This window comes from Triturus cristatus, chromosome 1_2, assembly GCF_964204655.1.
Source record: "Triturus cristatus chromosome 1_2, aTriCri1.1, whole genome shotgun sequence".
NCBI lineage: Eukaryota > Metazoa > Chordata > Amphibia > Caudata > Salamandridae > Triturus > Triturus cristatus.
The window spans coordinates 474,183,618-474,197,000 of NC_140580.1; the positions used below are offsets into that span (position 1 = coordinate 474,183,618).

At 43.2% G+C, this 13,383-nt stretch overlaps 1 long non-coding RNA gene across 1 annotated transcript; it reads left to right on the top strand.

Annotated features, from left to right (window-relative positions):
- Nucleotides 1–9,893: 9,893 nt before the first annotated feature.
- On the top strand, nucleotides 9,894–12,903 carry LOC146867507 (uncharacterized). The gene is made up of 3 exons (XR_014966101.1): nucleotides 9,894–9,972; nucleotides 11,422–11,532; nucleotides 12,522–12,903. It is a non-coding gene; the product is annotated as an uncharacterized LOC146867507 (long non-coding RNA).
- The last annotated feature ends 480 nt before the right edge of the window (nucleotides 12,904–13,383 follow it).

Consider the following 13,383-nt stretch of genomic DNA (forward strand, 5'->3'; position numbering starts at 1 on the left):
GATGTGGTTCCAGATCTCAGCTTTATTCTTTAAGCAGGATCCACAACAAGTTCATGCTAGGCCTCAATCAATGTCCAGCAATGCCCCACCAGGAGCAGCCTCCCTGCTGCTCAGCCCATCTCACCAACTCATCTTTGCTTCCACTCAAACACACTCAACATTCCGATGACATCACACAGACTGAGCAGCAAGGCAAGAACAGCAACAGAGAGGATGCATCATTTACTTCCTAGATTATAACACACTGCAATGCCACGTTTTGATTCCTACACTGTGGATATTTTACCAGAACACAGCCTATCATTTGAAGCAGGCCAGCCATGCAAGTGAAACAGAGCATATATACTTCTCCCATCACTCTTTATCTCAAATAAGCGTTTCACATGCAGTTCTAAACAGGAAAAGATATGTTAGCTTGTCCACCCTAAATAGATCCAATGGTCTGAGGTACTTTGACTGATGGCCCAATATCCGACTGCGGTCAAAAGATTCCCCTGGTGGAGTCAGCATAAGTCCCACTGTCAGAGATCTAGCCTTTCCACTAAATCGCCATGTTTTTAATGGAGGATCCAATTCTAACAACTATAAATGAGGGCCTTAGACTTTACATGAATGAAACAAGGCAATAAATACAATTGCTTTCAAGTAACCCTTTTGTGAAGAACTACGATTGGGGTTCATCCATTGTCTGAACTAGTAGCCCTTGAAATCTTTAGTATTCCTTCATTGTGACAGTGAACTACATTAATATGATTCTGTTAAATAAAATTGATTTATGAGTTTCTATTGCCCCATATCTTGGGACGATTGTTTCTCTTGTCAATGTCTCTGAATTAGCCAAAAATAATTCCTCAAACAGTTCTACCGATTTGAGGAATTATAACACAGAGAAAGTATTTTCTCACTTATACAAATGACCATGCTAAAAAGCGCCCTAACAGATGCTCCTTTTGTGTGATAAAAACAGGATACTCTTGCCATTTTCAGGATCTGCAACTCTTAAATCTCTGGGTAATGGATTAACCTGCTCTCGTTGGCATCACAAGAATGTTATAAATATAATACAAAAAACATATACCAGAATGCATACTTGAATACACAAATACATCGTAGCGATATAAAAGTGATTACATTCAGACATTGTTTTATAAACGTTATATTTTATTGTTACACTTTTGAGTGCTCATAACATCAAAGCAGCAAAGGAGAATATTTCCCTTAATTCATATTGAATTACATTTCATTCATATGTTTCTGTGGCTCAGATACAGTCCACATATTTGAAGTGTGAGCAAGATCTTCATTGAACTAAGCTCTAGATATATCAGTGTGAAACTTGGTGTTCTTAGCCACGTACCATATACTAGATCCTTGATTCGTAAGGTATACTCTCTCTCGACAATATTAAATACCCATGTTAAATGTACGTTGTTATGCACCTGCAACACAGAGCTGGTGCCAGATAACATTTCTATTGGCACTCGTATATGTTATAGATGAGGTATTTGGGGGGGGGGGGGTCCCCCAAAGCCCTGCCTTTTTTTAAATTACTCCTAACCTTTTTTTTACCACTAACCACTCCTAGACCCCAACATTATTCATACCTCCCTTTACCACTACCCACTAAACCCTAAATCTAATATTTCATTTAATTAGTTTCTTTTTGGGGGGAGGGCTGACCAACCTTCCTTTCTATTTTACTCCTAACCTTCATTTCCCACTATCACCTGTACACCTTAAAATTATTTTAATTGTATTTATAGTATTTATAGAGCGCACTGTGACCATACTGGTATCCATGCTCTAAAATTACCTACACCTCCCTTTACCACTACCCACCCCAAAGCCCTAGAATTAATGTTTCTTCTCTTTACCACTAACCATCTCTAAAATTACCCTTACAACCCTTTACCACTACCACACCAAAACACTAAAATAAATCTAACACTCTTTCACCACTACCCACCCCTAAACCCCAAATCAAGCCTTACTGGTATTTGTATATATGTATATTTTGCAGAACATTGCACTTTAAGGATTATTATGTTTTAAATATTTGTGGTTTATGATACAGGGTATATGGTTTTATTATTAATTAATTTTAATATTGGTTTGCACATCGAATAATTTTTTTTAAAAAAATTATTGAGCAGAGCAAAATGGATACTGATACACACAATAGATTTCCTAATTCTACAATCAATGCCATTATTAAAAATATTCTTCTAGCAAACATTATTTCATTATCAAGACTTTTCTTAAATAACAAAGTACAAGTGCAGCCTGCATAATCTCTAAATTTTCCATACTTTCTCTCTAATGCATTGTTAATACATTGATCTAATACATTGACTTATCTTCCATCTGATACTTTTCAAAGTGCACGTGTGCTTAAATAAGTTACTGAAGAACCAGTTAGGTGTATTCACCCTTGGAGATTTTTTTCTATCTTGTCCATATGCTTCCATACTGAGATATATATTTTACTAGCTCCAACCCTTTTCACATAAAGCTCTTCAAAGTTTCTTACTCGACTCATTTTTGTATACCATTCTAGAAATGTTGGTACTTTGGTTGTCTTCCAGTTCTGAAGGATCAGAGAGCGTGCCACCAAGGAAGTAATGCTATAAATATTTCCTCCCCTCTAGTTATTGGCTTGGTTTGTCTCTGTTTTAATAAACCAAAGAGTGCTAACTCAGGCTCAGGTTTCACCCTTCTCTGCAGGCCATGGTTAAGCTCAACACAGATTTTCTCCCAGAACTATCTTACCAGTGGGCATGTAAATCAGACATGTAACCTGCATCCATCTTCCACCTGCTCACACCGGAAACATTTGTTCTCCACCTCAGGATACATCTTATGGAGTGCTTTGGGAGTGTAGTAGCCATCCAGTGAGATAGAAATGCCAATCTCTTAAAATTTGCCACTCTTAATGCCTTACTACCATATTGCAAAGTGACTTGCCACTTCCCATCTGAAAAATCACATTGTGTTTCCTGTTTTATCTTTTCGAGAAAATTGGTAACCAAAAGGGGTTCCCTTTGATTTCGTAGTAATCGATACCAATTCCCTATACCACTTAATTTAGTTCTAAACAAAGCAGCCAAAACCGGAGAGGTACCTGTATTGCCTGAAAGTGCATATTTATTCAATAGTTGTCTAACCTGAAGATAGCCCAAAAAGAAAAGCTTGCTCCGATTTCTGCATATAGCTTGAATCTCCTGCCAATTAATACATCTCCCACCAAGTAAAAAGTGGCCCAGATCTTTAAATCCCTTAGTTTCCCAAAATCTTAAATGGCCATTCTGGATTTGAATGCCCAAACTTCTGCATTCTGTGAGCCGCAAATATTTATACCCTGTAAAATGAGCCTTTAGAGAATAAAATGCCTGAAGTCTATTACTAAACGCCTGGAGCGTCTTGTATCTTGTTTTTTTGGAAGTTTTGCTGTTTTGATAAAAACCGGGATCTGCGACCCGGCTTTCTGAACTATTTTATTTTAAAAAAGCTATCCAAGGATCCTTTCCTGTCGATTAAGCGAACAATTATATCCAAGAATGCTGCTTCCTAGTAAGTACGGATATGAGGAAGTGCAAGCCAATCCCAACGAGATCATTTTACCCTTGGCGCTTTCTTATTCCAAATAAACTGGCGAAATTTTTTTCCAACTCTTTAAAATATATCATATTGATTTTTATCGGAATATTAGGAAAAACAAAAATTAGCAATGGTAAAATCGACATCTTTATAAGTGCTTTGCGACCAATCAATGTGAGGGGAAAACGTATCCATTTATGTAATAGATCTTTTATTTTTTTCATCATGGCTTCATAATTTAATCTGTAAATATCTGCATATTGATTTGAAATGTATATCCCCAGATATCGTATTGGATCAAGAGAGAGAGCTTGTTGCTTTAAATTGTCTGGGAGGAAATTGCTAAGAGCATTTAGGACCAGGACATCAGTTTTTCTGTAATTAATTTTGTATCCACCGATTGACTTAACTCTGCAAATTCTCTTAAAATTGTTCCGATATTTTGTCTGATTTAAGGTACAATATAATGTCATCTGCGAATAGTTTTAGTTTGACATTCCAGCTATTGGAGTTTTTGTCTCTGCATTGTCACGATTTCTAACGGCCAAGGGTCCAATAAAAAAGTCAATAATAAAGGGGGTAGGGGGCACTCCTGTCGGGTTCACCGTCTTATATCTATTGTATCTACCAGATTAGAGTTTATTCTAACCTGCGCCTGAGCCCCTTGATATATATTCTGAAGCATGGAGATGGTCTGAAGGGGGAACCCAAAGCTTTCGAGACCATGAAAAAGAGCACCCCAGTTTACCAAATTGAGCGCCTTCTCTGCGTCGACCATCATTATCAGAGCTGGTGTTAGATTAATATTGAAAAAGTTGAGCGCTTGAACTAAAAAAACGGTGTTAGAGGACATAGACCTGCCTGCTACGAACCTTGTTTGGTCAGTGTGGATCACATGCTGGGCCATTGAAGTAAATCAATCTGCCCACATTTTTATCAGGATTTTATAATCTGCGTTTAGCAGACTAATTGGCCTGTATGAACTAACGTCCCTGGGGTTTTTCCCCTTCTTTACAAAGCTAACTATGGAGGATTCTTTAAAAGCTGATGGAACCTCACCTCCTACCTTAACATGATTAAAAAGCTCAAGCAAGAATGAAACCCGACATGATTAAGCCCACCTGACTCCGATTTACCGCATCTTCTCCTTCCAACACTATCCTCTTACTCTATCCCCCTAATGCGGCTCTTCCTCCCCTTCTGGTTCTTGCTCTAATCGCTCACTTTCAACTTGCTCCTACTCTGACCCGCCCACCTCTCTATGCCCTATATCAAGTCTTCTCCCATCCTCTTTCCCCCTCCCCTAGCCTCCTTAATCTAATTACCATGCCCCCCTCACACAACCCCTCATCACAACAGACTACAGACTCAATCCACAGGACTCAGCCATCACTAGACATGGCCCAAATTCATGGTCCATCCTCTACCCCCCTATCTCTCCAGAAACGCTAAGAAAAACTTTAAACACAAACTACTAATTGGTCACCATGAAACTCTATTTGTCGATATCTACCTTAGCCTCTCCTCCATAATAAAAAACAACTACATATTTTACTCCAAACGTCCCTCCAAATATAAAAGCATTTTCCTCCACCACCTCCCCATCACTAAATCATGTAAAATCCAGTATGGTTTTAAATTGTCCACCTCCCTGCTTTCCTCAGCAAAATAGACATCTCCATTTTCAAATCCGGTAACATCCTCATCCAAGCTTCAGAAAATCACCTCACCATCTTTGAACAACATTTCAGCACCTTATCCTACCTACTATCTACCTCACCTCCTAACACTTCACTCTCCCAACAGATTGCCGCCCTCTCACCCTCCCCTTCCTTGTCCCCAACCCCTCACCCTACTGGCACTTCTACTGCGTATGATGTCTCTCAAACCCAATCCTCGCTAGCAACCCTCCCTCATCCAGACACCTCAACAGCATGCCCAGTCCCCCAAACCCTTTCTCTCTCTAATGACGTCCCTCCACCCACCACTAGGCACACCCCTACCTCACTTCCTCCTTCCAGCACCCTCCTCCAGATATTCCTATTATTCAACGGTCCATACCAATTTCACCTTCTCCAAACTGCCTTCCCCCCTTAGCCAGGATGTTATCTCCCCTCCCTCCCCTCAAGACCCCTTACCATCTCAGTACACTGATTACCTACTCGCCAAAAGTATCAAACACAAGAAATTGACCAGAAACCTTCATCTTATCCCTCCGGCGAACTAGAAACAAAACTCAAAGCCCAATTCCTGCTCACTCCCCTCTCCCAAAATGCTAACGCCCTCACTGAACACTATTACTGAGGTCTTAGACCAAGTGGCCCCTCCCAAACTAAAAACCCAAAGAAACATACCTTCTAAATCCTGGTTCAACGCTGATCTCAACAATGAAAGACGCTCTCTTAGACAGTCTGAAAGAACCTGGAGGCAACACCCGTCCCCCTCCCATCTAGCCCTCCTCCGATCTGCTAGGTCCAACTACAAAAACACATCCTCAATGAAAAGGCCTCTTTCATCCGCACACAACTTGATAGGACCAAAAATAGACCAAAAGAATTATTCAGCATCGTCAAAAGCCAAACATCCTCTGCCCTCCAAAAGCTGACAGCCTCAAATAAGATGTGCGAAGAAATTGCTAAATTCTTCTCTGATAAAATCACCGAAATAGATCAATCATTGCTCTTAAATCCCCTCTCTCCCAGCCCACTATTTTCTTATGACATTTCTCTTGAATCTCTATCCCCATCAAATCCCCCCCGGTCCCTTCCCATCTCTCGTCTGTTACCTTCCCACCTGAATCCAACCCTTTTCTCCCCCAGCAACAAAAAAACAATGCCTCCAGGCATAATTTTCACCCTGTCACCGAACACGAAGTCTATAACATCATCACTAAGCTAAAACCATCCTCTCTCACCAAAGACCCACTGCCCTCTAACCTTGCCGAAGACCTAAAACATATCATTGCCCCATTCTGGACCACCATTATAAACTCCTCCCTGGCTACGGGGTGTGTTCCCTCCTCCCTCCAACTGGGTCAAATCACACCCATCCCCAAAAATTCCAAATAACCTCCGACCTATCTCTAACCTCCCTCTTCTCTCCAAAGCCCTTGAAAAATGCGCCCTGCTCCAACTGGATAATCACATCAACACTTTCAACCTCTTTGACTCACTGCAATCTGGCTTCAGAAAAGGATGCAGCACAGAATCTGCCATGCTCAATATTGTTGACGACATACATCACTCACTCGACAATGGCGAGTCTTGCCTACTCATTCTCTTCGACCTATCCTCTGCTTTTGACACAGTTAACCACACTGCCTTACTTAACACTCTTAAAATCTGCTTTGGCCTCAATGGCCATGTCCTCAACTGGTTCACCTCCTTTCTCCAACACAGAACACAACAAATCAAAATAGAGAACTGCCTTTCCAACCCCACTCCAATATCCGTCGGTGTCCCCCAGGGATCCATTCTCTCTCCTGCTCTCTTCAGTCTGTTCATGGAACCCCTCACCCTCATTCTCAAACAAGCAGGAATCAATTACCACCTCTATGCAGACGACACTCAACTTTACTAAAAGAGTAAATCCCACTCTGATGTCCTACACCTCAATAACACCTTGACCAAGATCCAATCATGGTTCCACCACAATCATCTCAAACTCAACCCTAAAAAAAAACGACATTATTCTCTTCTCCCCTAAAACCAAACCACTCCCCATACAAGACTGGATATCCAACCTTTATGCTCTCAACTGCTCTCTCACCACTTCCAACTCAGTTAAATCTCTAGGCGTCACCATTGATAATAGCCTTGCCCTTACCTCCCACATAAAAACCTCAGCCAAAGGAGCACCCTTCACTCTCTGTCATCTCAAGAAAATTAAACCCTTCATCCCGGTTGATGACATCAAATCTGTTGTCCAATCGCTGGTCCTGTCGAGAATCGACTATGGTAATGCTATCCTCGCTGGAACACCTAAAGTCCACCTTGCACTACTCAAATCTGTGCTCAACCTAGCTGCTAGACTTATCTCTGACTACAAACATTTTGACCACATCTCCCCCGCCCTTAAAACCCTCAAATGGCTACCCATCGAAGGCAGATCCACCTATAAGATTGCATGTATCATGCACAAAGCCCTTCACCAAAACACCCCATGTTAACTCTCAGACAAACTCCACAAAGCGGTCTGCACCCAACCGACGAGGAGCACCAAAGCCCTCATTCTGATCCCCCCTCTGTTAAAGAAGAAATACACACAAGCTCACTCCTTCTCCGGAAACGCTCCTTCCATCTGGAACTCCCTGCCTAAAGACCTACGCTGTAACCCTTCCTACTTCAACTTCAAAAAAGACCTCAAATTGTACCTCCTCAACAAATATTGGGGTCCATATTAGGGGTGGGCGGAATTTGCGGAATTAACCTCCGCAAATTATCGCGAGAATGCAGAAAATCTCCGCAAACACGCCGGAAATATCGCGAAGATGCGGAAGTTTTTTTGCCGCCTGTTCGCGGTATTTTTTGCGTGTTCGCGGGTCGCCAACTTACCCATGCGGTCGCTCACGGGCGCGGCCATCTTGTTTTCACTTGTCCCGCCCTCTGGCGTTGTTTACTTCCTGTTCCGGGTCGCGCAATGCATGTTCGCGGTCGATATTTCCTGTTCGCGATCGCTTTTACTTGATCGCGTTGTTTTTTGCTTGCTCAGGGAGAAAATATCGCGTGAACTTGCGCACGTGGTCGCAACGGGCGCGGCCATCTTGTTTTCCACTCTATTGCATGGTTCTGGGGCCTGATTTTCAATCCTCCCTAAATCTTTTCAATCCTTTGTTTATAGCCACTTTTTTTGGATCTTTATTACTTATTATTTCTCTAACTATTTTCCTGCCTCTATATTTTTGGTTTTTAGGTACTTTTTTTTTGTTTTTTAGCTACTTTTCTCTTTGTATTGCCCGCTATTTATTTCCTTTACTCCTTTATTTATTTTACCTTTTCTTTCCCGCCCCGTCCCCAGAACCATGTCCAAGGGCAGGGCTGTTCGCCGGCGCAGCCAGAGCCGCGACCGCCTTCCTTGTGGAAGGCGGCGCCCACAAGGGGTGCATGCACGGGCCTTATTTGGGGAGGCGGAGTTGGCTGCACTAATTTTCTTTGTGCAGCGCCACCTCCCCTCAACCCTGGCAGCAGGTGGCAGGCCTGGGTCCGGGTACGGCCTCCGGGAGCGTCGGCAGCGGTGGGGGAAGGTGCGCCGGGCAGTGTCGCGCATCTCTGGGGTCCGGCGCACCCAGGCACAGCTGACGCACCGGTGGTCCGACATCCTGGACCGTGAGCAGGACCTGCTGGACCTGCTAGGAGTGGAGGTCCCGGGGCTTGGTGAGTACCTATTTAATTATTACAACTTTGTGTCTGTTCTTCTGCTCTATGTTATATATTGCGAATATCTTTTTTTCCTTCCAACCAGCTAGAATGTTGCTGCTTGCAATACATTCCAGGTTAATAACGTTTAAAAGTCTTCTGTGATTATGACACAGGTGCTCTTCTGCGCTACTACTAATCTTACTTGTTTGCAGCTTTGCGTTTGCGCTTGCTTAGCGTGATTCTTTACGAGTTTATTTTAGAGAAATTAAGTTACGTAATGCTACAGTGACTCACGTCCACTCCTTACTTTGTCCTGTCACTAATAGATAGGGGCGGATTGATACATAGGTTTAGGTACTTTGTATGAGCTTCTAATTGGTTAGTGGTATGCGTGATGCCCCCCTCACTCAGTTACGTGACGTGCTGCTAGTACGCCAGTCTTTAGAACCTTTCTAGTTTGTTCAATGAGTGGAGGTAGGCTTTGCAGTTACTTAGCAGTAGCAGATCAGCATCAATCAAACCAAAATTTGGTGTATACAAAAAATTTAGTCATGTTCATGTGTCCTCCATGATTGGATCATACACATTGTTGAGGAATACAGTCGAAATGCATACTTAATGTACAATTGGCATGCCTGGAATAGGTGGGCTAGGTTGGGTGGTACGTTGTACTAATACTTAGGCTTACTTGTAACTTAGTTTTCTGGAATCAGAATGGAAGAATGGATTACTGTTGATAAATAGTAACTTAAGTAGTCGAACTGCGAATCCCCCGATATTACATGTTGACCAGATGAGATCGGTCAATGTAGTTATTGCAATTGTTTACATAAGTGTTTTTTGACCATTGTTGAAAAATATTGTATTTGCTTAAGTTGACACCATCCATCAATGTTTGTCTCTTTCTTATATCTTTCCTGTTCATCAGCACCCAGGGGCAGACGGGCAGGGACTGGGCAGTCGGCGGGACAGGAACACCACGAGGAGGACACCGCTGAGGGCTCCTCTGCTGGCCCCAGTAAGTCTTCTTGTTTTTAATAATATTTCTTATTCCATAACTTTTACTGCCCCATTTCTCCCGAACTATAGTGTGTTTCCAAATGCTATTTTTTTACCACCAATTATCCTTCGATCTGTACGGTTTCAAAAAGCTTATCCCTGCCTCCGCTATGATGACTGAGTACTACTACATACTATCAGTCTGTCTGTCTGTACTGTAGTAGCTAGTCTTGCCCAGTTGGCCAGTGCCACTCTTTGTGAAAGGTTGTAATATAAAACTCATATTCACCAGTAGCTCATACAATCCGTTGGGTCGTTGTCTTGTACTACTTTTTACTCTTGTTGATGTTTAGGCTTTGAAAATTCACAGCAACAGCCCTACCAGATTTCTTAATATTTTGATATGATACCCTATAGGACATACAACTGTTGTAGGGATCTTGCACATACATTTGCACCAGAAAATAGGATGTTGGTGATGGTAGGTTGGACCTTCCTTGCACACCTCAATCAGAAATTCCGCACCCACCACAATTCCACTGCTTGACTATAGTACTGTCTTGTCATACCTATTAGGTCTCGGAACCCTCCCCCCAAGATAACCAACAAGTAGACAACCCAGAACATTAACACACCCAACCTCTGTCGTGGAAGCAATTCACATGCACACCCTTACTTTAATTTGCTCAATCGTGTAAGTTAGTCCACTCCACACCAAATACCACAAAGTCTATGTAAGTTTAAAATTTTTATTTCGATTTGAGAAGGTCTGTACACTGTTTTCTTAGCAGCACCAACCGGCAAATCAATAACATTAAAACAATATACATTGTTACACTTATACAGTTGGGAATTAAATCATGATAACTGAAGTGGTGGAAGGCAGCACCACCATCCCATAGCAATTTAGTTTATATACATTTATAAATGAAGATGTGAGTGAAGGGACCCCTCACCTCAGAAGAACCTAGTACTGGTAGTTGGTGCATCGTTCAGAAGCTCTGGTTCGTAGAAGCGAATCTTGCGTCTGTAATGCGAAAAAAGAAATGGTGTGCGTTAGTATATTGCAACTTGCAAGCATTTCTCAGCCGTGCCAAAAAGTGTAGCATCTATGGATAAGCAATATGGACTAACAGTAACAGTAGTACACCAGTTCTTCCTAAAAAAGTGGCTTGTTAATGTTTGTTGACTGCCTGTACGCAGCGCGTAGACTAGACAGTAGCAGTGTGAGGCAGGTCATGTGGGCTCAAAGGTGTCTTAAGAAGCTGCAAGGTAAAGGTAACATCACATGTGCATGGCTAGGGCTAATCAAGCAAATGCTACAATGATCATATAACTTAGTGTCTACTCTACTACTACCTGATTTGTACTAGTGATTTATGTTAGTATTAACTCATTTTTCAACCTTGCTACTGATCAATAGGGGGGAGGTGTATATGTTGCCTAATAAATGTGTAATGTTTTCTAGGCGCACTACCGACCACCATTGCTGGGGCCAGCGAAGGCGACGCAGAGGGCGAGGATGCGGCAGTTGCAGATAGCAACGGAGGGGGAGTGGCAGCACCAGTGGCAGGCGGTGGTAAGTTAGATTCATAATCTTTAACTATTGTTGAACTTGACAGCACACTCACTGCAAAGGTGTACTGTATGTATATGTATACTGTAAAGTTGTGAATTAGGGCCCCATTAGGATGGTGGGCGTATTGCCCCCGCCGGGCTGGCTGGAATTCACTGCCGTCACAGCAGGGGCAAACCTCCCGCCATCCCTGTAGAAAATATTCAGACATGTCTAGGCGGAAAAGGGTTCAATATGGCGGTGGTGTCTCTCTCACCACACCGGCAGCCATATAATCTGCATTTTGGAATGCCTTTGCGTGGCGGCATTACCGTCCGCCACGGAAAGGCATGCACACATTGCAGAGTATGCTTGGGGGCCCCCATGGAGGGTACCTACCGATGCTATGGTACCCCCCCGACTTTCAAAGCAAAACGTGACAGGCTCCGTGCGAGGCCCGTCATGTTGTGCTTGGAAAAGCAGCACAACATTTTAGCATTGCTTTCAGCAAAGCCAACCAGAATTTAAATTTAAAATAACAGGGTACGCCCGCCACTGTGCCGGGCTCATCATCCTAATTAATTGTCCCCACGGGACCCCCACCCTTTTTTAGCAGTCGGATGGCGGGCGGACAAAGTCCGCCCGCTATCCGATGTCGTAAGTAAGTATGAGTTCTTGGGGACGTTTGAAGAGTGAACTAGAAGACTAGAATTCCCTTTAATTGGTATAGGACTAGGAGCCAGAGTATTGAGTAACCAATGGCCTCATCTATCTGATTTCAACTCCGCTTTGAAAGTTTTATGGAGAAGAGCACCTGGTGCACTGTTCAACTAAAAAGTGTAAGACAGGTGGAAGGAAGAAGGACGGGCGACATTTAAAATGTTATGTACTACTGTGCTTTATTTTATAGTGCTACTCTACCATGCCACTATGTGTGTAAATAATTACCTTGTCCTACTGTTTTATTAAGATTATATTTTACAATTGTCTTGTTTTTTCTTTTTGATACACAGCTACTCCGAAAATCAACCGGAAGGAGTTGGCCGCCAAGGCACGGCGCCGGAAGCTGGAGGCAATCCAGCATGAATACCGGCGGCTGGTGGTCCTAGCCGAGGAGGAGGAGGAGACTGCAGCAGCAATTCAAGCCTCCTCCAGTGCCCCGGGCCCCAGCCACCGCCCTCCAGCGGTACGGCGCCACCGTCTGGCGGCTGCCCGCCGCCACCGTGCCATCTCCGGTGCCCCCCCCCCACTGTGGCTGCAACTGCCGCGGCCTTAGACGCCGCGTCGCCCATTTAGAGGACCAGATTCGTGTCCTCCTCCAGTCCCGCCCCACCAGTTAGTCCCTGTCACTGCCCCTTTTTTAATTCCTGTTCGTTCTTCACTCGTTTGGGCGTTCTCTATTTCTATGGACAGTCGTTGGGGTTAGGGAGGTGGGTGGGTTAGCTTTTGTGGGTTTAGTTTATTTGTTAGGGTCAATTAAATATATTTTTCTATGTTACATGCAATGTTGTTAATGTTTTGTAGGTGGGGTAACTGTTTTACATCACACTGTTTCTTTGCTGGTGCATGGCCGCCCATAGCGTGTGTTTGATTTCAATAATTTGCTGACTGTATAAGACACAAACAGATAGATGCGACACACCTCACTCATTGACTGGTCCTACTATGCATTCTTTGGAGTGGTGTTTGAAACTGACATCATTGACAACATGTCCATTATTGATTCTGCCTCCCCCAAACTTCTCTCTTACCGGTGCTTGATGTTTATGTCCAACTGTGGCACAGCACTGGCTGCATGGTGAAGATGGTTTCCTTTTTCATACATGCCATGATTGGGGTGGTGGTGGTAGTATAGTAGTAGTAGTATACACTGGC